This window comes from Coenobita brevimanus, chromosome 13 (assembly GCF_032717465.1).
Source record: "Coenobita brevimanus isolate Jiangsu-jjx chromosome 13, ASM3271746v2, whole genome shotgun sequence".
NCBI classification, from domain to species: domain Eukaryota; kingdom Metazoa; phylum Arthropoda; class Malacostraca; order Decapoda; family Coenobitidae; genus Coenobita; species Coenobita brevimanus.
The window spans coordinates 7,671,165-7,694,473 of record NC_136966.1 but is presented as its reverse complement, the minus strand read 5'-3'; the positions used below and the strand labels follow the sequence as shown (position 1 = coordinate 7,694,473).

General features: G+C 41.7%; 1 pseudogene; it reads left to right on the top strand.

Moving 5' to 3' along the window:
- The first annotated feature begins 11,814 nt into the window (after window positions 1–11,814).
- Window positions 11,815–23,273, top strand: LOC145414749 (uncharacterized; annotated as a pseudogene).
- Window positions 23,274–23,309: the final 36 nt, after the last annotated feature.

Below are 23,309 nucleotides of genomic sequence, written 5' to 3'. Positions count from 1 at the left end.
TCCATTGCATGGTTCACACAGTGGATCAGTGATTCAAAGCCCAGTGTGTGAACAGTATGCTAGAAAAGCCAACACCAAACTACATGCACATTACACACTACACTTCCTATTCAAAATTTCACAAAAATGGCATCCCATCACCATGTCTCGGAGTCCCCAGGGGGGGGAGGGGGGACCAGCAAAGCCTCCATCATCTTCCCCTCTCCCGGTGACGATCAAGCGAGATGCCTGGAGCCACTGTCTGACGCTCTACTTCATCATTTGTGCAACATTTGCGGCCTTTCCTCTAACTTTTTCTCTGTTGGTCACCACCTTTCCTCCTCTAAAGGTCAACTTATCTTCCTCATTGACAGTTGTCTGAAGTGACAGATAGCAAACCTTTCTCGGGATCCTCCTACTTTCTCTACACTCACTTCAAAGTCAAAGGTGGCTGTTGTGTATATGAATGAAACAAAATATCTTGCTCTTATGTTCCTGAACTTGAATCTTCTGAATTCTCTACTCTCTGGCTTCGGCTATCCTGTCATTTTCTGACTAAATATATCTGTGTTGTTTACTTATCCCAAATTCTACTGACAATGAAAAATTCTTCAACTATCTTATTTCTAAGATGGAACACATCCTATCAATTTCTCCTTTCTCTGAAATCGCTGTTCTAGGCAAATTCAACGTTCTGTACAACCTTTGGCTCTTCTCTCCTTTCACTGATCCACCTGGTGAACAAGTCTATATCTTTTCTATCTTCAGTGACCTGGAGCTACTTGTACTGCACCCTAACTGTATCCCTGATGCCGTGGAGAGAGTTCCAGCATACTTGATCTCTTCCTTACAACTAATCCTTATTATGCTGTTAATCTTTTCTCTCCACTGGGCTCCTCTGATCACAACCTTATCACCATAACCTGTCCTATTGCTTCAGTAGGGTTTGTGGACCCTCCCAAGAAGTGGCGGCTGTGACACCTTGAAGATGCTGATTGGGAGGTTTACAGGCAGTACTTCTATGATTTTCCTCGGAATGCTTATTGCTTCCATGGCTGAGAGCCATCTGAGTGTGCCTTGCACATTACGGAGGTTATTTTCTTGGGCGTGGAACCATACATTCGTCTCTCATACCTTGTGACTAATGCAGAAAAAAAAAAAAAACTTTGTTTAATTACACATGTTCTAATGCTGTCCATACCAAGGAGATCTACAAAAGGCATCAGAGTCAGCCTAACCGTGAATGTCATATAATTTAAACTTCTGTGCTAAGTCTGTTCTTTGCTCTGCTAAAAACAACTTCATTCATACTAAATCCTCTGAACTCTCCAACTCAAAATTCTTCCTGCTCCTTGTAGCACATTGCCAAAAACCTTTCAAATAACTTTACCTCATCATCCTTCCCTCCTCTTTTCCACTCTGATGGCTCTGTTGCTATTTCTTTTACTGATAAAGGAGTATTCTACACTCAGACTTTCTCCGCCACTTCCTCCTTAGACGATTCCAGGGCATTTCCTTCTTCACTTCCCCTCCTCTGACTTCCTCATGGTTGACATTAAAATTTCTTCAATTGATGTATTTTCTGCCATCATTGGCCTCAATAATAACAAGGCATATGAGCCTGTTAGGGTCCGTTCTGTTCTCCTCAGCAATTGTGCTTCTGTGCTTACACCCGGCCTATGTAAAATCTTTTGCCTTTGTCTCTCAACATGTACCATTCCTTTGTGCTGGAGGTTTACTCTGACTCGGCCTGTCCCAAAGAAAGGTGATCCCATTCCGAGTTTTCAAATGTCGCCCAATTGCTTTAACGTCCTGTTTTTCACAAGTTTTTGAGTCTATTCTTAACAACAAAAATTAAAACACCTATCATATCACAACCTTCTTTCCTATCGTCAGTATGGGCCCTGCCAGGGACGCTCCACTGACGATCTTCTCACCTACCTTTGAGACTCCTGGTCATCATCCTTTCAGGATTTTGGCGAAAGCTTTGCCATTGCACTTGACATCTCAAAGGCTTTCGATCGAGCCTGGCATAAATCTTTAATTTCCAAACTGTCCTCTTACTGTTTCTTTCTATCTGTGCCTTCATATCTAGCTTCCTTTCTGGTCGTTCTATACTTGCTGTTGCAGACGGCCATCGTTATTCTCCTAGAGCTATCAATAGCGGTGTTCTCAAGGGCTCTGACCTATCACCAACTCTTTTCCTGCTAATCATCAATGATATTCTCTGCTGTGCATATTATCCTGTCCACTGATACGCTTATGACTTCACCGTTCACCTTTCCATCCGCTTCCCACAACGTCCATCTCGGCAATTACTTCAACAAACAAGGGATGAGGCTATGGCACACCTAGTGTTTGATTTGGCCCATACCTCTGATTGGGGTAAAAATAATCTTGTTGCTTTTAATGCATCAAAAACTCAGCTCTTACACCTGTCAACCCGACAAAATCTTCCACACGAGTATCCTCTAATTTTTAACAACATCCAGCTCAATCTTGCATCATCTTTAAACGTACTTGGGGTTTCGTTCTGTATGGGATTTATCTTGGAAAGATCACAGCATTTCCTTTGTAAAATATGCTTAAAAGAGATTAGGTGCTTTCATTACCCCTGCACAGTTATTGACTTTATACATGGGGTTTATTCGCCCCTCTGTAGTGTACAACTCTCATGTGTGGGGAGGCTCACCACAAACAGCTCTTCTCAACAAGGTGGATTCAAAGGCTTTTCGTCTCATTAACTCTCCTCCTCCTACTGACTCCCTTCAACCTCGGACTCTTTGGCGCACTGTTACATGTTTATCTCTTTTCTGTCACTACTTCAATGGTCACTGCTCCTCTGAACTGTGTGCTTGCATCCCTCCACCACTTCGGCGGGAAAGTAGCATCCGTCTAGCAACAAACCCTCATCCCTTTTCTCTCCAACTCTCTAATGCAGTAATTCTCAACCTTTCTTCTGTCATTTACCCTGAAAGCTGGATGTAACCAGCCTTTCACCCTTATACCCCCTCCCCGACTCCCCACACAATAAAAGACAAAGTACAAAATACTACGATAGAAAATACAGTACTATAAAAAATTAACTTTGATAGAGGAATACAAAATACGGTTCACTCATGTCAGCCAGAATGAAAAAAAAAATCAAAATCACTATAATCGGAAATATTGGTGCTCCATTGTCTCAGCCAGTTTATTTATTTAGCAAATATTTCAGAAACATTACTTCATTTTGTAGTGATATATTTACCCCCATCCATGGGATTTTTACCCCTTGGGGGTAAATCTACCCCTAGTTAAGAACGGCTGCTCTAAAGCAAGAGTTAACCGTTACTCCCAGTCCTTCATGTATGCAACAGGTCATCTCTGGAACAGTCTCCCTCTGTCTGTATTTCCTACTGTCTGTAATCTCCATTCTTTCAAACGCGGTGTGTCCAGGCATCTCGAAAATATCAGATCTTGAATTTGGCTTCCTGTTATCTTATTTTTGTTTTTTTGTTGGTGGAAACAATCTTGCAGGCTGCTGGTCTTTGGATCGTTCTTTCGTGCATTAAAAAAAATCATTTACACCCTTAATGTAGTACTCGGACACCGCCATACATGCAGGAGTGATCGTAGTGGGGAAGGAAACACTATGAGACATTTGTGCACTGGACAACACAAATGTGTGGATGTGGACATGAATAAAAACGAAGCATTAGACGCAAATGGCAACAGATGACAGCACGGTGTGAGAGAGTGTGAGTGGTGAATGGGACAGAGGGGTAAGAGGGATTGGCGGGGATCTGGTGGTTTGGTAGTGGAAAAATTGTCTGTTTAATTTTACCTGATGGAACTTTGCCACTTCTTCAGCTTAAATCTATGTCGTGTTTGCATGAAACTTCGGTGAGCCTAAGTTACTGAGTTAAACATATCATTGGTTAATAATCAAACCTCCCCTCAAGTTTAACGACACCTAGCCATCAATTGAGATGAAAGGGGTTAGGGATCTTTGTCGGATTAAAACAAACGCGCTATAGGGTGGACGTGCATTTTTTAAAGATATTACAATGATAGGATGATGGAAAAATATAACAGTGACATATATATGTTATATCTACAGTACAGTAAAGTAACCTAGTTTGCACATCCTTGTTAAACAGTAAGGAACTGTCAGCCTTCACATTAATGTGTGTAATTGTTCTTCTTTATTTTGAACTTCAGATTCACTTACTTTGCTGCTGGCTTCAGTATTAGAATAATTATCATTATATTACGCATTGCTAGAATGGCATATACCAAAAAAGGATTTAAAATAATGTACAGATGATTAGCGTGTGAGGTGACGCCAGGATTCCGGGACTTGAATGATGTGTTAATGAGTGCCTTATTTCACTAAACCTGCTGATGACAGTCTTTGAAAATATGTGAAAGTAGGATAAAAGAAAATATCTACGAATTATATGCATAATAGATCGCTAAGGATGGTATTACTCGTATGTGTAAGATACGCCCGTCATTAATGCGTCAATTTGTGACTACTTTTACAATGCTACGTTGGAGCTGGAGAGGGATGCTTTTACCTGGTGCCGCCAATACAACCGAGCGTCTACTCTGCAAGGTTAATGCAAACGTCCCTCAGCTCCCTCCCTATCACTCGAAAGGAGGATGGGGGAATTCTGGATACAGACATCAAAAGCCTGCAGTCCGTCGGGTTCACATGCAAACGAACCTGACGCAACAACAACAACAACAACAGTACGTCAAGTTAGTATTAATGGCGTTGATATATTACTGTGTTGATCCTTACATCGTTATAATACATTTTCTCATCAACAAGACCAATCAGATATATCGTATTGGACAGCCAATCAAGTACGTAAAACTTGCGGGGTTGCTTAGAGTTGTGTGATTAATTGTGCCAGCAAGTGGAGAGAGAGAGAGAGAGAGAGAGAGAGAGAGAGAGAGAGAGAGAGAGAGAGAGGAAGTTTAGATGCTGGTGAATAATGTGGGAGACTGAACAGAGGTGAGGTGAGGAAAAGGCTGATGAATAATGAAAGACAATGAAAAGGAACGAGCGGATACGAGTTGCTGGACCGCGACGATATGCTACCGAGAGAAAAGGTGCTAATGTATGGTTGTAGGGCGACCTGCTGCTGTTCATTGGGCGAAAAAAAAAAAAATAATAACGATAGATTAAGAGGCGAATGTTTCTAAGGCGACAGGAGGTAGTATGGTTTATGATCAAGGTAATGAGTGGGTACAAGCAGAAGCGACGAAGGGGAAGGCTTCAGTACAAGAGAATAAGGAGAGTGAAGATAACGTGGAAGATAGAACACGAGGGAAAAAGACAGAGGAAGACAGAAAAATACAGAAATAAGAGAGAGACAAAAAATTACAGAGAATAAAAAGAAGATAAAACAGAATCATAAGTAAGAGTAACAGATGACAGAGCAGAGGAAACACGGAAGCTGACAATCGAAGGCGAGAAAAAGAAGACATAATTAAGAATAAAAGCAAAGATAAGACGAATGAAAAACCCAAGGCGGAACAGGTAGAAAGATAACACGAAAGGTAAAAAAAGTAAATGAAATATAAGGTATGGGACAGGAGAAATGAGAGAGACTACACAAAAAAAACAAAAGACAAAAGAAAGAAAAAATTGAAAACACAAGAAAGAAGAAAGACAGGAGAAGACAGCAAGTAAACAGAGCTCGTTGTGTGTGTGTTATTGATGAACCTTCGCCAAGACTACATGTAATAGAGTGTCTGTCAGTGTACATTTTTGCCAGCTAATTTATATACCTCATGCTGACATATTTATTCTCTCTCTCTCTCTCTCTCTTATATTATAGAATTCAGGGACGATGTTTAAAAACTTTCTTAAGCCTAAGTTTACACAGGATTGCTTATATATTCGTTTCTTTTCACTAAAACATGTCAAAAATTTCACAGGCAAATTTAAGATGAATATTAAAGTGAGAAATGAAATAAAATAAATTCTGATGTGTGATAAAAGTTAACTGTCGATGACAAGTTCTGTAAATTGGTTATGATTCTTTATAAACACGACCTCACTGGCTCAACACAGTAGTCTATAATCAGGGTAAATCAGCTGGTCCAATCCCAGAGTCAACCATTAGATCCCATTAATCTCGTACACGGTGAGACACGCACCCTTACCCAGCTTATACCAGTACAAACTTCCATTTAAACCACCTGCCCCCCACAACTACCACCACTACCACAGTCACCGCCGCTACCACCACAATTACCACAACTACCACCACAATTGCCACAAAGCTACCACCATTATGACAATCACCAGCACTTCCACCACAATTACCACCACATCTACCACCATATGACAATCGCCACCACTACCACCACAAATGCTGCCAAAACTACCACCACTATGACAATCACCACCACTTTCACCACAGTTGCCACCACAAATACTACCACTATCACAATCACCACCACTACCGCCACAATTGCCACCACAACTACCACCACTATCACAATCACCGCTACTACCACCACAATCGCCACCACAAACACCATTACTGATAACACCACAACAATGATAACACGCATTGTTTAGTCATCAGAGATATCTTATTCTTGCAATCCCCACACAAAAATTTTCACCAGAAGATTAAAGTTACAAAATAGAGGAGTTGGACAGAGCCTTCATTCATCCCTCACTGCTGTAGGTATCTCTCCAAAGCTAAATAAAATCGTCAAGAAGCAACAAAAATAAGATACAAAATTCGTCTTTGTATTGGTGAGGTTGACTCCCATAGCCGCGTGTTCTGGAGCAGTATCAATTTCAGCTAATGACAGACAATTTAATAAGCTGAGTGAATCATAGGAGCCTGAATCAGCTAATGACAGACAATTTAATAAGCTGAGTGAATCATAGGAGCCTGAATCAGCTAATGACAGACAATTTAATAAGCTGAGTGAATCATAGGAGCCTGAATGTTAACTCCTTCAGCTCGTGGACACCAGTTTGTAATGTGCTTCCATCAGACGGTTATATTCAACTCAGGCAGGTCCTCTCGTAGTGTAGGAGTATATAAAACCTGTATCTAACTCACCAAATAAGGAAAGCCATCCTAGCTTTGAATAAAATCATCTTGAGGTAGTAAAAATTAAATAAAAAACTCATCATAGTGAAGTGGTTATGACTTGATGCTGTTGTAGTTGTGGCCCGAGGCTCATCTGAACGTGAACCAGTGGACTGCAGACTGACGCTTCTCTTTCCCTGCAGTCCATCCTCCTCCTCCACCCAAATTCCTCATCCACTCTCTTCTTACTCTCTCTTACTTATCTTTTCATCTCTCTCTCTCTGCATATTACTCACCTCCGTCTCTCAACTTCCTCCATACCTCTGCTTCCCATCCACTCACTATGTCCGTTCTTCTTTTGCGCCACAGCTTGCCTCACCTCTTCATTCCACCATGCTGTTCCTTGCACCACCTTTTGTCCTCTCTTCACCCCACACACTAGCTCACATGCTGCACTGATTTCTTCTGTGAATATCTTGCACACACCTTCCACCTCCCCCATCTGCTTCAATTCATATTTATCCAGTCACTCCTCCACTACTCTCTTATGTTCTGCCTTTTTTCCCATCCTCTTGCAACCTCTCACCTCTCCTTGTATGGACTACTTTCTCCTCTCCTTCTCTCCTTCTATTCATCCATTGCATTTGTACATTGACTTTCACCACCACCAAGTGGTGGTCCGAAAGTCCACTCCCCCAACCTCTGTATGCTTTTTTATCCATTACATACCTCCTCATTCTCTTATCCACACAAACACACACTCAATCATTGCCTTCCATTCATTCAGTTCACAACCCACCCTCTTCAGCACTTGCCACGTTTACCTGTGGATCACTTTGTGCCTAAAGAGGGTATTGACTATCATCAAAAAATTTTTGCCTAAAGAGGGTATTAGCTATCACCAACCCCCTTACTGCACTAATGTCCACAAGAGCACTGCCATTCTCATCCACTTCTGCAGGCACACCCCACTCACCGACTACTTTATCCACCTTCACATTCCCCTCTTTTCCATTTATATCTCCAATCAAAAACCCTCTCTCATTCCTCTCAAACTTTTCGATGCATGCTTCCTCATTTCCCAGAACTCTTCTTCTTTCACTCTGCTCGCACTGTCTACCGTTGGCTAATGTGCACACACGGTCGCCCACGTTTGTATTCCTACTCTTAGTCTTATACACAATCCTTGATTCAACTGATCCATGTTCTCAACAGTATATACACCCTTTTCTTGACCTCTCATTCTCACCTACTCCCGTACATATACCCTACCCATACTCCCACTCTCTCACACTGTCACCCCTCCATTACCATATTAGCTGTGAATCTTTAAATTGCATCATAAAAGTATATGAATTTCTTTAACCCTCTGTATTCAGAAATAAGTAATACCGACATTATATTTATGTATTCCTCCTATCTTATTATATGCTGACTACAAAACCTTCCCTATCACGTGTGTGTGTGTGTGTGTGTGTGTGTGTGTGTGTGTGTGTGTGTGTGTGTGTGTGTGGAATTCCCACTGTCACCATCATACATGTGAATTAGCGAGGATGAAGTAATTGTTACCTACAGATTTGCTTAAAACATTAACATTATTTCTATAGCCTACTTAAAAATATGTTTGCTCCACAACCTTCCCGATCACACCTGACTCTCTCATTCTCTGTGCAATCCTCACTGTCTCTATCAAACGCCTGTTTTAGCGAGGACCAACGCGACATTACTTTCATGCTGGCAAACAAAGGAAGTACCCGATTCTTGTTTATGGCTATATGCTTCCTCCAACAACTTCTATTATCACATGCAACCTATAATTTCCTTTTTGTTAAATCCACCTTGTCAACATCAAAGGCGTGATTAAACAGGGACGAATGTACTATATTTTCAGACTTCTGTAAATGTTTGGCCGAAGTAACAGAAGCAGCGGGAATGAAAGAGAAAAGGGATGTTACTTTCTGTGAGGTCGGAATAGTTTTATGGATTTAAATGCACATTTGAAGGCTGCATGACTTTTGACGGCTTATTGCTTGTGAACAAAAGGTGTAGAGATGTTGGCAGTTCCATAACAGAAAAATCTCTGCAATATATTCAAGAAGGCGTGTGAGACATGTCGTACTCTCTGCTGTGTGACACGATGATAATCATTTGTCAGCAGAGAATATTGTCCGCACGTACAATTCATCCACTCTAACTTAGCGCAGATTTTCGTCCTGTGACAGACTATATCATGCTGCTCAGTGGCAGAATGGGACAATGTTACTGCTCTACATCTTCTCCATAATACGTGACTAGGGCCATACTGTAATTTTTATCTCTTGTTACAACGCAGCATTCGAAATGGTGAGATGGCAGTTTTACGCCTAATTAAAACAAATAGAGAATAGACCAAAACAAGTGTACTAATAGAAGACGCAAATCACATGACTGTACTAGAAATGAAACTTCCAAATTATGTTTCAGGTGACATAGGAGGCTTTATAGCATAAGCTATCGTACTTTGATTAATTTACATGTTACACCCTAACTTCCTCTAATGCCATTTATGTCATCTTACTTTTGGCATACTTTACATCAATAACATGCAAGAGGACATGCAGGTATTAAGTGCCAAATAAATCTCAGAAGAAGGAGCTTTACGAAATCTCCAGCTGCACTTAGGATGCCTTTCTTTGTCTCATTTGCTACAGACGAGACGTACCTTATTACAATAATTTCACTTTAGTTTTGTTCTTTTGTTTGCAGTCGGTGTCTCTTTTATCACCTTCTGGCGGTAGCGAGAATATGACACCTAAAGTAGCTGGTGATACTGTTGTTGTTATTGTTGTGACCCCAGGCTTATCTGAAACACGAATCCAATGGCCTTCAGACATAAGTTTTCCTGTTTCTTCAGTGCACCATCCTCTTATGTGGGGATTGGGATGTTGTTGAAGGATGTTTTTATACCCATGCATTTGAGCTGCTGGATTATATCAGTGTCATCACATGAAGGCATCCCTCTCCAGCACCTCCACAGGTACTTGGTTTCGTTGAGCATCCCCTGTGTGTGTGGCCGAGTAGACCCTCAACTGCAAGCACACAACTGCCTCTTCAAGACCGTCTCGTGCAATGAACCGATGTTCCATTATCGTAAACAGCCGATCCTGGACAGTCCCTAGCCTCAGCGAAGGGCGGGGAAGAGTATGAAGTTTGGTTCCTGGATGGACGACGCATTTGCGTCTCCACCCAAATAACTGGGACATCATGATAGGCTTAACACCCATTCCATTACTTGACTATATGATTACCAACCAGCTTTATAAATGGATTCCTGAGCTACAGAATACCATAGGGTTCATTATAGATCTTATACCATAGCAATGCTATTCTGGCATTTATTCATAGATAATAGGTAAATTGAGTGTTCTTATATGTTACTGAATGTGACTCTTACGTGACTGAATGTGATAACCACATGCTTTCGTTTAGAGACGCCTTGCTGTGTCTGCATTTCTGCAGCTGGGGGAGAGGGCGAGAAGTAGGTTGCATAGCTACTTGAGAGGGCAAAAGCTTGCAGCTGGGAGTGGGAGCGAGAAATAGGTTGCATAGCTAGTTGAGGGGGCAAAGGCTTGCAGGTATCACGTATCGTTTCGCTGTCCGAATTTCTCCCTGATAAACTTAAGTTAGTACAACGAAAATCATCTTCACCTTCAGGACTACCTACTGTACATCAGGGGTCCCTAAAATGGTCAGTATCTTCCCCCAGGGATCGATGGGACCATCCAAGGGGACAATAATTGGCTGGGGGTCAGTAGGGTGCCAATGAATGATGGAGGCTCGATTGGGGCTCAGTAAATCTACTGGGGTCGAAAGCTGAAATTCAGATGAGAAATTTGAATTAAGTAGCCACATGCAGTATCATGCAATGAATTACGAATTATTGCGACACGATTTATGTATTATTACTTTTTGTCATGCATATTAGATTAGTTTTACTGAAACAAAATGATAAATTATCTGTTATGCAGAACCACATTACATGACCACACCATTATAACGTCTCTTTCACATCGATGAATTACTTTGAGTTTCTTTAGCTAGGTAAATTATTTTTACTAATACTGGATAAACATATTAAGTGTCTTAAATATACACATGAGATCTTCATTACTCTTGTCTCGTCCTATTCCTGTATATCTGTACCCGCCCCTCGTACCTCCCACCCTCTCCCTTGCCTCTCTCATTTCCCCAGTCCCAGGAAGGATGCACGTAGGTTTAGTATTGCTGTTTACCTCGCTGGCTGAGCGTACTCCCCCCATCACATACGAACCCAAACTCTGTACTGTGGAGAGCCAGTACATTTCCATCACCCACAGCAATAGGAGTGGTATCAGTGAAGTGAGTGTTGTGCAGTTACTGACAAACATAATGGCAGATGCTGATACCAAGAGGAGATGCCGACAATATTCACAAGAACATTTGAAATTTGTTGTCATCACTTCGGTTACCAATTAAACAATGCACATATGCCTATCATTTGAAAAGACTTTCAGTAATGATGCCATGAAACCTTCGAAGATGAAAGACCCCCTTGAAAGAGTTCTCTCTGACAAGGAAAACAAAGGTTTTCATTATTTCAAGGCACTGAAGAAATGAACCATTTGTAAAGACATTTTTTCACAACACCTGCCAGTGTTGATAAAGAAGAACTGATCCTACAGTATCTCCCTCACCATAGCAAAGAAAGGAAAATTGCATACAGTAAATCATAATTCCAACAGTTAAAAAGGTGACTGAACCTGTTATGAAGAAAGACTCTCAACCTGTCCTAAAATGCCTGCCATTATGTGCCAATACAGTGCAACGACGAACTGATGAGATGGCCGATGATGTGGAAAAAAACTTTGACATCTTAGCTTCAACACTCCAAGTTTTCTCTTCACCTCGTTGAGTCAACTTTCGGCTGTTCAAATATTCTTATGGCCTATGTGAGGTATTAAAGTCCAGCTCAAAAGTGCATTGTTGACGAATTTTTGTTTGCCAGGTATCGTAAAGCTGATGCAAAAGGTGAGACAATTATTCGGTGTTTGGAGGAGCATTTGGAGAAGCACAGTATACCCATTAGCAATATTACTTCAGGGGCTACTGATGGTGCACCAGGAATGGTCGACCGCTACAGAGGATTTGCCACTTTCTTCAAGGAAATGGTACCTGATGTACGTACTATTCACTGTGTATTACACAGACACCATCTTGTAGTCAAAAAACTCAGTGGTCTGTATGATGCCTTGAAAGTGTGTATCAGAACAATTACTAAAATTAAAGCACATCCATTCAACTCGCAATTGTTTACAATGCTATGTGAAAAGAATGATGAAACTCTGAACCGACTACTTTTGCACACTGAGATAAGGTGGCTCTGTAGGAGTGACAGCTTGCGAAGACTTGTAGACTTATACACTCAGCTGTGCAGTTTCTAACAGATGTAAACCCATCACTATGTGAAGAGTTGAAAAGTGTAGGAATTATCTGTTATATTTGGCAGACCTATATTCAAAATTTAAAGTTTTCCAGAAACGTCTACAGGGTAAACGTATTACGATTATTAAGGCCAGTGGCACGTAGAAATTTTCAGTACAGTACTTTTGAAACCTACGGCAATTGGAAGAAAGTGAAAACATTTCGGATAGTGACCTGGAGACATACACAAAGCACCTTGAAAAATTGAGAGAAGACTTTTAAGTACCGGTAAACTTTGAGGACCTGGAGAAAATGCACGTGTCTGACTGGATTCTTATACTTTTTGACTTGGAAATATAAAATGCAGACACTGACTCACATTTACAGGAAGAACTTATAGAAATTACCATGGACCTCGAAACAAAAGCGTTGTTCAGAAGTAAACGCCTAAGTAACTATTGGAGCAACGTAAATATTGTAGCTAAATACCCTCGGCTTTGTGGTTGAAGATGGTTTTAACCATGCAAATTCATTTCTAACAAAACAGAGGAGCAGACTGAACCTGGAGGAGCATGGTGACTTATGACTAACTCACCAGTCTTCAGCCAAATATCAGTGCCCTTGTTAACATTCACCAGACGCAGCTCCCATTAATGATACCAACTATTTCAGTAAAAATGGGTATGTTAAATCTTTGATTTATTATATTTTAAACATCACCTAATTTTATGAAATCATACTATTATTATTATTATTATGATGATTATTATTATTATTATAATTATAATAATAATAATAATAATAATTATTATTATTATTATTATTGCTGGTTATTGTTGTTGTTGCTGTTTTTGTTTTCTTATCATTATTCGTAATATGATTAGTAAATAGAGCAGAATTTATTAAACTACTTTCATATAATAAATACTTGGGTGTTGATGAACAATCTGAAACTGGAGGAGGGGATCGATGAGATGAAGAGTTTAGGGGCCCCTGGGCGAGAGTGATAGGAAAGATGAGGATTTTCTTTCCTTTTTCGAGAGCGACTTAGCCGTTTATGCAGCGCCGCCGTTTATTTTTCCTGGTTGTTACCGTCAGACGATTTTATTCATGGTTTTCGTACTGGAAGGGTTAATGAAAATGGAACACGTGTGGTTGCTATTGCCAGTGGGATGAATCCGACAATGTCTAAGATTTAACTAATGTGCGAATGGCTGTAAGACCCATTTATGCACAGGGCATTCAGTTGATAACAATAGCACTTCTTATAGTTTAATTTCCCCTTAAATCTGGCTTATTTCCACCTCGTTTAAAATTTGTGATATCAGAGCAGGATGGTGATGATTTCAACTTTTCATGCACTGTTGGCCATGGTTAGCTTTGCCGCACCTAGAGGGACGGCCAAATTCAGTGTGAGTCCCTGTCACTCACTGGATTGCTATACCTGTTATGAAAGATGAAATGTGGCAATTGCAACCGTAGATATTTTAGCTTCACCCTTTTACTTTCAGCGATTTTTGCGGCACCCACAGGGACGTGTCTGAGATGTGCCTGAGATGAGTGTGGTATGCATCTGGGGTGTGTCTGAGGTATGTTTGATGTGTGCCTGGTGATTGTGTCCAAAGACAAGGGACATCTCTTGGAATGTGCTGGTGTGGTGGATGCGACTGGGGTGGGTGCGCCAAGAAAAGTGTTCCTTGTTTTGTTGAGAGAGAGAGAGAGAGAGAGAGAGAGAGAGAGAGAGAGAGAGTATGAATACAGTAACACAGTATGCCCATAGCAGCGAAAAAGTTTGCTGAAAATTGTTAGTTTATATCCTTTTAATTGAATACAAATCATGTGGCATTAGTCTGAATATAGCCCCTACGTACAGTGCAAATACAGCAGCGAAAAGGCTAAGGCAGGAATACGTTACATAATCGTATACCACAGCCAAAGTGACTAAGACGTCCTAAAACACACACACACACACACACACACACACACGTACACACATCTGCTTCTTCACTCTGTCCACCAGGGTTGCCAAGTCGCACCCTGCTCTGCCCGCGGAAACCCAACTGAAAACCAGCCCAAAAGTAGCCCAACACCAATAATTATTTTAAAAATCCTCTATTTATGCGAAATTAGTGTTTTATATTAATAATTCATATATAGGTCCCTATTAATGCCTGAAATGATCACTTGATTCACTTAAACTTTCCCTATTTCCCATAAAAACACTATTGCCCATAAAACAGCAATGATTCTGTTGAAATATACTTATCATTACACTAGGTAATACAACATGCAAGTGAAGGTATTTTCTCTCCCTCTGAGTCAACTTTCCATTACACTTATATTATTCAAAAATCTATATGATCATCATCACTGTGTTTCGTTGCTGTGTACGTCATATGTGAAATTTGCTAACATAATTTTGTTTGTGAAATCATTACAACAGATTTTATGTCCGCATATTGCTCAAACATGAAGAGTGTTTTCAACTGTTTCATGTTGCTGTCTGTTTCTTCATTTACTTTTCACTAAATTATACTGAGAGAAAATCCTCTCTACTGCAGCAGTGCTTGCTGGCAACGATAATTGGGATAAAACAAAACTCTCTCCGGAGTCTCCGCACTGGCTGCATCCACTGGTCCCTGTGGGAGTATTAGGAGGTCTCTCTCCGCCATATGTTTAAACTCTCTCTCTCTCTCTCTCTCTCAGTATATTGTCATGATGTGGTTTAACTCCATACTAGCCCAAACAACCGCGACAGTTTTCAAACCAGCCCAAAAAACCGCAACCCGCGACCGGTAAAATCTGCCCGCGGAAGAGCTTCAAAACGAGCCCAATTTGGCGGGAAAACCGCGACCTTGGCAACCCTGCTGTCCACACGACTGTCACCCGCCTGCCAGCCCGCCAGCCATCACAAGCCCCGCCTTTTGTAGTCCCCGCCCACCTCCTCCTCCCCCACTGTTCCCCTCCCTTTCTCTTCCTCTTCCTTCCACTTCCCTTGCCCCCCCTCCTCCCAGCTTCTTCTCAGTTTCCTCTCCTGATTCCATTCCCCTCCCCCCTCCCTTCTTTTTCTGGCATCCCTACTTTGCCTCTTTCTCTTAGTTCCCTTCTACAATCCCCACTCACCTCCCCCTTTTCCCTTCTGTCAATTCCTCGTATTTCCTTCCCATTTCCCCCCTCCTAGCGTTTCCCCTCCCCTTTCGTCCTCCTTTCCCTCTCTTCCATCACTGATTCTTTGCATTCATTCATTTGCACCCTCGCTGCTGACACTCCCCATTCTCTAGTTCTTCTCCTCTGTTCCCTCTCTCCATGTCCCTGCTTAGTACTCCCACTTCCCTAACCCCGTCCCCCTTGTTCCTTTCTCGTTCTCCTTACCTCTCCCCTACTCCCATTTACCCATTCATCTACTAATTCATCCGCTTTCCCAAGTCTCGTCTTACCATTCTCCAAATCTCTAGTTTTAGACTGACTCTCCCTATTCCTTCCATCCTGATCAGTTTTTCCCCTTGACAGTCATTCCGATTCCACTTCCTCGCTTGCTTCTTCCCCCCTCTCGACCTCCCACTCTTCTCATCTCTCATTCCTATTCTCTCCCTCCTTCCCTCCTCCTCTCTCCTTTTTTATCCCCCATTCTCTGTCCTATTTTACCCCACCTCCTCTCCGTTTTGCTCTTCCTTTCCCCTCTCTCCTTCCCCATTACTCACTTTTCCCTACTCCCTGTTTTCTTTTGTCCTTCACTGCTTCTTACCTCCTCCCCCTCTCCTCTTCGTTCCTTCCCCCCCTACCTCTGTTCCCCTCTCGGCCTCCCTGTCTGCCTGTGTGGGTCTCACCGTTCAGTCGCTCATATAGCAGGGGATCAGTGTGAGAGCAGACCCGGCAGAGGCAGGATGCCGGATCTTTACGCTCTAGACCACAGCCGAAGACGTTCACTGAGACTCGTTGTTGCGCTGGAACGTTGTCATGCTGCCAGTCGTTATGATTAGTGTTATGGGCATTCCTAATGATGTGTTCTGCAGTGACCTGTGTTGTAAAAAATTCCAATTTTATATGAGAAATTGAAAAGGAAAATAGCCACATAACCCGACTCACTTCAGCACTTGCACTGCTGCTGTAGAAACTGAAAATAGGTCCCCAGTGAGCTGTGCTTCATGATGAGAACAGAAGATGAGAGCTGCCAATATTACTGTGATTCCGGCAGCAGTGAGTGCGTGAGTGAGAGTGCGTGGGGGAGTCGGTCGAGGATCCATGGATGTATTTGTTTTGTTCGTGTGCCTCAGCCTCGTCGCTGCTCAGCCAGGTTGGTGTTACCTAAATACAAATTTATTTGTTAATTTTCCGAAACAATGCTGCCCCCGTGAGTTAATTCAGGTTTTGTTAAGTTTGCTATATTGTTTTGTTTGTTAGGTTCCTTACTGATCTTTTCTAAATAGACAAAATCAGATGTGAAGTGTTACTCCTAATAGTTATCAGTTTTCTTTACCTGTATTTTTGGAAGGTGGTTTCATCCACGAGTTCAAACAGTTTGACAGACACATGTGTATGCAACTCCTTACATCCCCGTGACGTCTTTGGTCAGTTGGCTTTTATTTCAGATTATTTTATTCAGAGGAAAGGCATTTCGTACTGAAGGCACGCTGAAGGGCTTTACCCAATCCTTCCACTTCGAAAGTCACTCCCACTCAAAATGAAATCGTCCACTAGTAACAAAAATAAAACAGAAGACGCCAACGCCCACACTTTGCCCCCCCCCCTCCCGAAGTGTTCCCTCATTTTCTTCAGTATAATACAGCATGACATAATTTATAGCATTCACATACCAACAAGTACACAAAAAGAACGCAACGCAAGTTTGTGATCAGGAAACGGATTTTTTTGGGGGGAGGGGGAGGGGTTGATGGAAGTTAAAATCAATATCAATCAATCAATCAATCATTTCCTGTGGCACCCTCGGGGATGCATAGGGCCTCGATGAACTCACACCACCACATCCTATCTTGTGCTAACTCCTCAAGATCTCCCCAACACTCATCTCCAGCTTCCCGTCTCATTGTCCTCACCCACGTCTCTTTTGGCCTTCCTCTACCTCTCCTACCAAGTGCCACCCACCCTGGTGTACCTCGTACTATTCCCTGTCTCCTATACACATGTCCTAGCCACTTCCATCGTGAGAATCTAACATATTCATCGATCGGCTGCACTCCCGTTATTTCTCTAATTCTACTATTTGGTATCCTTTCCCACCACTTAACTCCTAATATTCTTCTAAGTGCTTTATTTTCAAACACCAAGAATTTATTTTCCATAGTCACTGTGCAATACCAAGACTCGTGTCCATAAATTAAGATACCCCTAACCATTACCTTATAAAGTTTGATTTTTGTATGCACAGAAAAATTGTTATTATTCCAAATATTTTTAAGCATTCCCATTGCCTGATTAGCCTTCTTTAACCTTTCCTCGAATTCAAAGTTCAAAGAACCATCCTTGGCTAAATAAGTACCTAAATATTTAAACCTATCAACTTGCTTTACAACCATACCTCCAGTTACACATTCCTGCGCATTTTCCATATTCATATTGATTATTTCAGTTTTTCCACAATTAATAACCAAACCCACCTTGCGACCTTCACTCACCAAACAGTCCAACACTCTCTGCATCTCTTCTGGCCCATCACAAATCAAAACTATATCATCTGCATAATCTAAATCCAAAAGTTTCCTGTTCTCTCCCCAAAGTATACCTGCACCGGTTTCTGTTCCAACGGGTTTCATAATGTAATCAATGACCAATATAAATAGTAAAGGCGATAGAACACCACCTTGAATTACTCCGGACTTGACTTCAAACGAATCACTCAGACAACCATCAACCATCACTTTACAAAATGTGTCCTCATGCATGTTCATAATGACCCTCACAAACTCCTCTGGTATTCCATAATGTCTCATGATCTTCCCCATAGTCTCTCTCGAAACACTATCAAAAGCCTTTTTAAAATCAACAAAACAAAGACTTAACGGTACTCTCATTTCATTAACTTGCTGCATCAAATGCCTAACTATAAAGATCTGATCATTGCAACCACGTCCCTTTCTAAAACCAGCCTGTTCATCCCTCAGAATACCCTCAACCACCGGCTCCAACCTATTTAACAACACTCTACTGAAAACTTTCAAAGCTATCGGTGACAAAGAAATTCCCCTCCAATTACCACATTCACTCAGGTCTCCCTTCTTCGGAACTTTAACAATTACACCATTCTTCCAAACTGATGGTAGTAACCCCGCCACCCATATCTTATTGAATAGCTTGGTCAAGATCATTATTAATCTATCCCCCTCCACTTTAAACATTTCCGGAAATAAACCATCCTCCCCTGGTGCCTTATTATTCTTTAACTGTTTTACTGCTTTCTCCACTTCTGCAAGCCTCAACTCTCCTGTTTCTATATTTAAATCTTCCTGAGCAGACGGTATATCCTCTTCTGGTGGTATTGGTCTATTAAGAACTGTCTCAAAATGCTCTTTCCATCTATTTTTAATATCTCCATCTTTGGTCAATAAATTTCCTTCCCTGTCTCTAACTGGTATTTCCTTGCGTTTACCTGCATTACCACTCAGTTCTCTAATCGATTCATATGCTATTCTTTGACTCTGTCCATCATTTTTGTTTATTAAGATTTCAGTCTCTGCAACCTTTTCATCCACACATCTTCTTTTATCTCTCCTAGCTAACCTTCTTACTTCTGAATTCAAACTCCAGTACGCAGCTCTTGCTAATTCAATCTCTCGTTCATCAACGCATTGCATCTCACTCCTCAATTTAGCCTCACCTCTCTTTTTTATCATATCCCACGTTTCCTCTGATATCCATTTCTTTCTCCTGAATCTATGTCTCCTTCCAATCGTACATTCAGCAGTCTCATGCAAAACTTTGTTCACATCCTCCCACATCTCATCTACAGTACACTTCTCTCCCCCTCTTCCAACGTTTCCAACACCAAAAACCTATTTCTGCATTCTAATCTGAATTCCTCCTTTTCTTCTCCTTCCCTTCTAAGCTTAACAATATCGTATCTACCAACACCAGATTTTCCTTCTTCTGATTTTTAAGTTTAAACCTTATTTTTGCAATGCTGAGTTGATGGTCACTACCAATATCCGCTCCCCGTTTAACATGAACATCTAGCAGAGAACTTCTATGCCTCCTACTGATAGCGATGTGATCAACCTGATTTTTATATTTTCCACACGGCGACACCCGTACCTAAGATGGTTCGGTCATAAACTAAACTTCTGAAAAGACAATTACCTTAACTGTAATCGTTACCTGGCGGTATTATATTGCTTATTTCATCTTGCCTGTGGATGGTCGTTTATATACCGGAACAAATTCTTGACATATTTTAGTGAAAGTTTTTATTACTAATTAACTAGTCAACAGATAATGCAATGGATTTTGCTATTGCCTTTGTTGTTGTCGTTCATGATCTTGTTCTTGTGGCCCCAGGCTACTATGAAACAATCATCCGGTGAACTGAAGACTTAACTGCACTTCTGTAGTCCACCGTCTTCCATTCCAGCGATAGGAAGTTGAAGGACCTTTTTATAACCGAGCAGCTCCTCTATCCGACTGTATTGGTGCCACCACATGAAGGCGATCCTCTCCTGCACCAGCTTTAGTGTTGAGTATAAAGATACTTTGAGGAACGTTATTTACTAAGTGACACTAGAAAGAACTATTGGTCGATATTGCTTTTATCAACGTAGGGAATTATGTGACATTAATATCTTCACTACCATGATATCTTATAGTTTATTAGTGCTGTCTCCAGACGATTTTAATCAGTTTATGCGAGACATGTCGAATCCTGGGGGTTAAATATAGCCTTTATTAACCCCTTCACTTTAATGGCTTTGTTTTCACCTAACGGAACTGGGCCACTCCCACAACTTGAATACTGTCGTGGTTGAATGAAATTTGATGAGCCTTAGTTATGAGGTAAGACTGAGACTCGTTGATAGGTAATTAAACTAGAAAGCACTCAGCGTACCTCAGCCAGCGCCACTGAAATGCATCCGGATCTAGATGCGTGGAAAATTTGTGTGGAATACCTAGGATCCGGATCCACCCCCAAATTTAATCAGTTGTTCCTTGACCCATGGCATACTCTTCCACAAAATTTTATTGAAATGCACTTAGAACTTTTGGAGATATTGTGAAAGATACATAAGATCCGGATACGGATCCGCTCCCAAATTTAATCAATTCTTTCTTGGCCCATGGCCCACCCTTCCACCAAATTTCATTGGAAATCAATGAGAACTTTTGGAGGTATTGTCCGGACAAACAATAAAATAAAAATCCTGGATCCGGATGAAGAGTCGGATCACCACCAAAATCTAATTGCTCCTTGGGCCATACCCTACCTCTACAAAAAAAAAATCAGCAAAATCCGGTCATAACTTTTTGAGGAATCTTGCTAACAGACAAACAGACAAACCAACCAACCCCGGCATAAGCATAACTTCCTTGGCGGAGGTGATAAACCTTTCACTCCCGCAGTACTAGGCTATCAACCGAACTGAAAGGGGTCAGGGATCTTCATCAGGTTAGTTAAGGCAATGATATCGTCTGATGGTGACCTGAGATAAATAAACCGCGAAAAAAGTGTCGTGGAAGTGAAACGATTAAAAGTATGAATTGATCGCTAAAGAGATTATCCTTGTTGGGAATTACATAAGCAATTTATACTTGAGTTAAATTGTTCTGCTAATACTATATTCCGTAGTAATAAAAATAATTTAATAACACGAATCTGTGTATTCAATGGATGTGCATTATGTTTAGTTAATCAGTTTCTCATAAAGTGGATGTTTTGGATATTTTTTGCCTCTTGTGTTATCAGAGAAATAAACACCGATTTATTAGATAAGGTTAATACAGCTTACTCAAGCTACAGTAGAGGTCTTAGTGCCTTATCATACGTGACTGAGGAGAATTCGTAGCATCTCCTCCTCAGTATTTTTTTCTACACATCGCTATTAACATTTTACAGTGTGTTATTGATGTATTATATGGCGAGATAAAAAATGATATAAATAGTATGCAAGGGAAAGCAGTACACACAATAAACCTCTAAGGAACACGTGTTTAGGCTTTTCTAAGCCAGTTTAATACGACCATTAGGGTCAAGATACTCAGTCCCTTGCTATGACAAATGATACTAATAGGCAGAGGAACCGAAACTTGTTGTACCCAGCATCAAGCATCCTTTCTTAAAGTTCATGGTCGGTGTAATAACAATATACACGTACATTACAGCAGTATGTAACAGAGAGAGAGAGAGAGAGAGAGAGAGAGAGGTATAGTACCGTATGAATACAGTAACACAGTACTCCCACAGCAGCGAGAAAGTGCTGCCAATTGTTAGTTTATATCCTCTTAACTGAATACAAGTCATCTGGCATTGGTCTGAATACAACACAAACGCACGGTACATACAGTATACGGCAGCGAAACGGCTAAGGCACGAATACATTACATAATCGTATGCCACTGCCAAAGTGACTATTAGACGTCGTAAAAAACTGCACACACACACACACACACACACACACACACACACACACACACACACACACACATCTACTGCGTCACTCTGTCCACACGACTGTCACCCGCCTGCCAGTCACTATAAGCCCCGCATTTTGTAGTCCTCGCCCACCTACTCCTCCCCCACTGTTCCCCCTCCCGTTCTCCTCCTCTTCCTTCCACTTCTCTTGCCCACGCCCCCTTCCCAATTATACCTCTCCTGATTCCAGTCCCCTCCTTCCCCCCCCCTTCTTTTTCTGGCATTCCTACAGTCCCTCCTTCTCATAGTTCCCTTCTACAGTCCCCACTCACCTTCCCCTTTCCCTTTCTGTCAATTCCTCGTATTTCCATCCCAGTTCCCTTTCTCCCAGCGCCTCCCCTCCCTTTTCGGCCTCCTTTACCTCTCTTCCATCACTGATTCGTGACTTTCATTCATTTGTTTCCCTACTTTCCTACCTCTCCTCGCTGCTGACACTCTCCATTCGCTAGTTCTCTTTTGTCCCCTCTCTCCATGTCCCTGCTTAGTACTCCCACTTCCCTAACCCCGTCCCCCTGCTCCCTTCTCGTTCTCCTTACCTCTCCCCTACTCCCATTTCTCCATTTATCTACTATTTCATCCGCTTTCCCAAGTCTCATCTTATCATCTTCCAAATCTCTAGTTTTATACTGATTCTCTCCCTATTCCTTTCATCCTGATCATTTTTTCCCCTCGAAAGTCATTCCGATTCCACTTTCTCCCTTTCTTGCTACTTCCCGCTTCTCGACCTCCCACTCTTCTCATCTCCCATTCCTATTCTCTCCCTCCTTCCCTTCTATCTCATTTTTTATCCCTCCTCTTCCTTTTTTTACCCCTCCTCCCCTTCTCCCCTCTCCATTTTTTTACCCACCTTCCCTTCTCCTTTTTACTCCTCCTCCCTACTTCTCTCTTTCCCCTCCTCCCTGTTTTGTCCCTCACTGCCCCTTACCTCCTCCCCCTCGTCTTGTTTATCTCTTCCCCTCCCCCCTTCCCCTACCTCTGTTCCCCTCTCGGCCACCCTGTCTGCCTGTGTGGGTCTCACCGTTCAGTCGCTCATAGCAAGGGATCAGTGTGAGAGCAGACCCCGCAGAGGTAGGGTGTTGGATAATATCGCTCTAGACCACAGCCGAAGACGCTCAGTGAGACTCATTGTTGCGCTGGAACGTAATCATGCTGCCAGTCGTTATGATTAGTGTTATGGGCATTCCTAATGATGTGTTCTGCAGTGA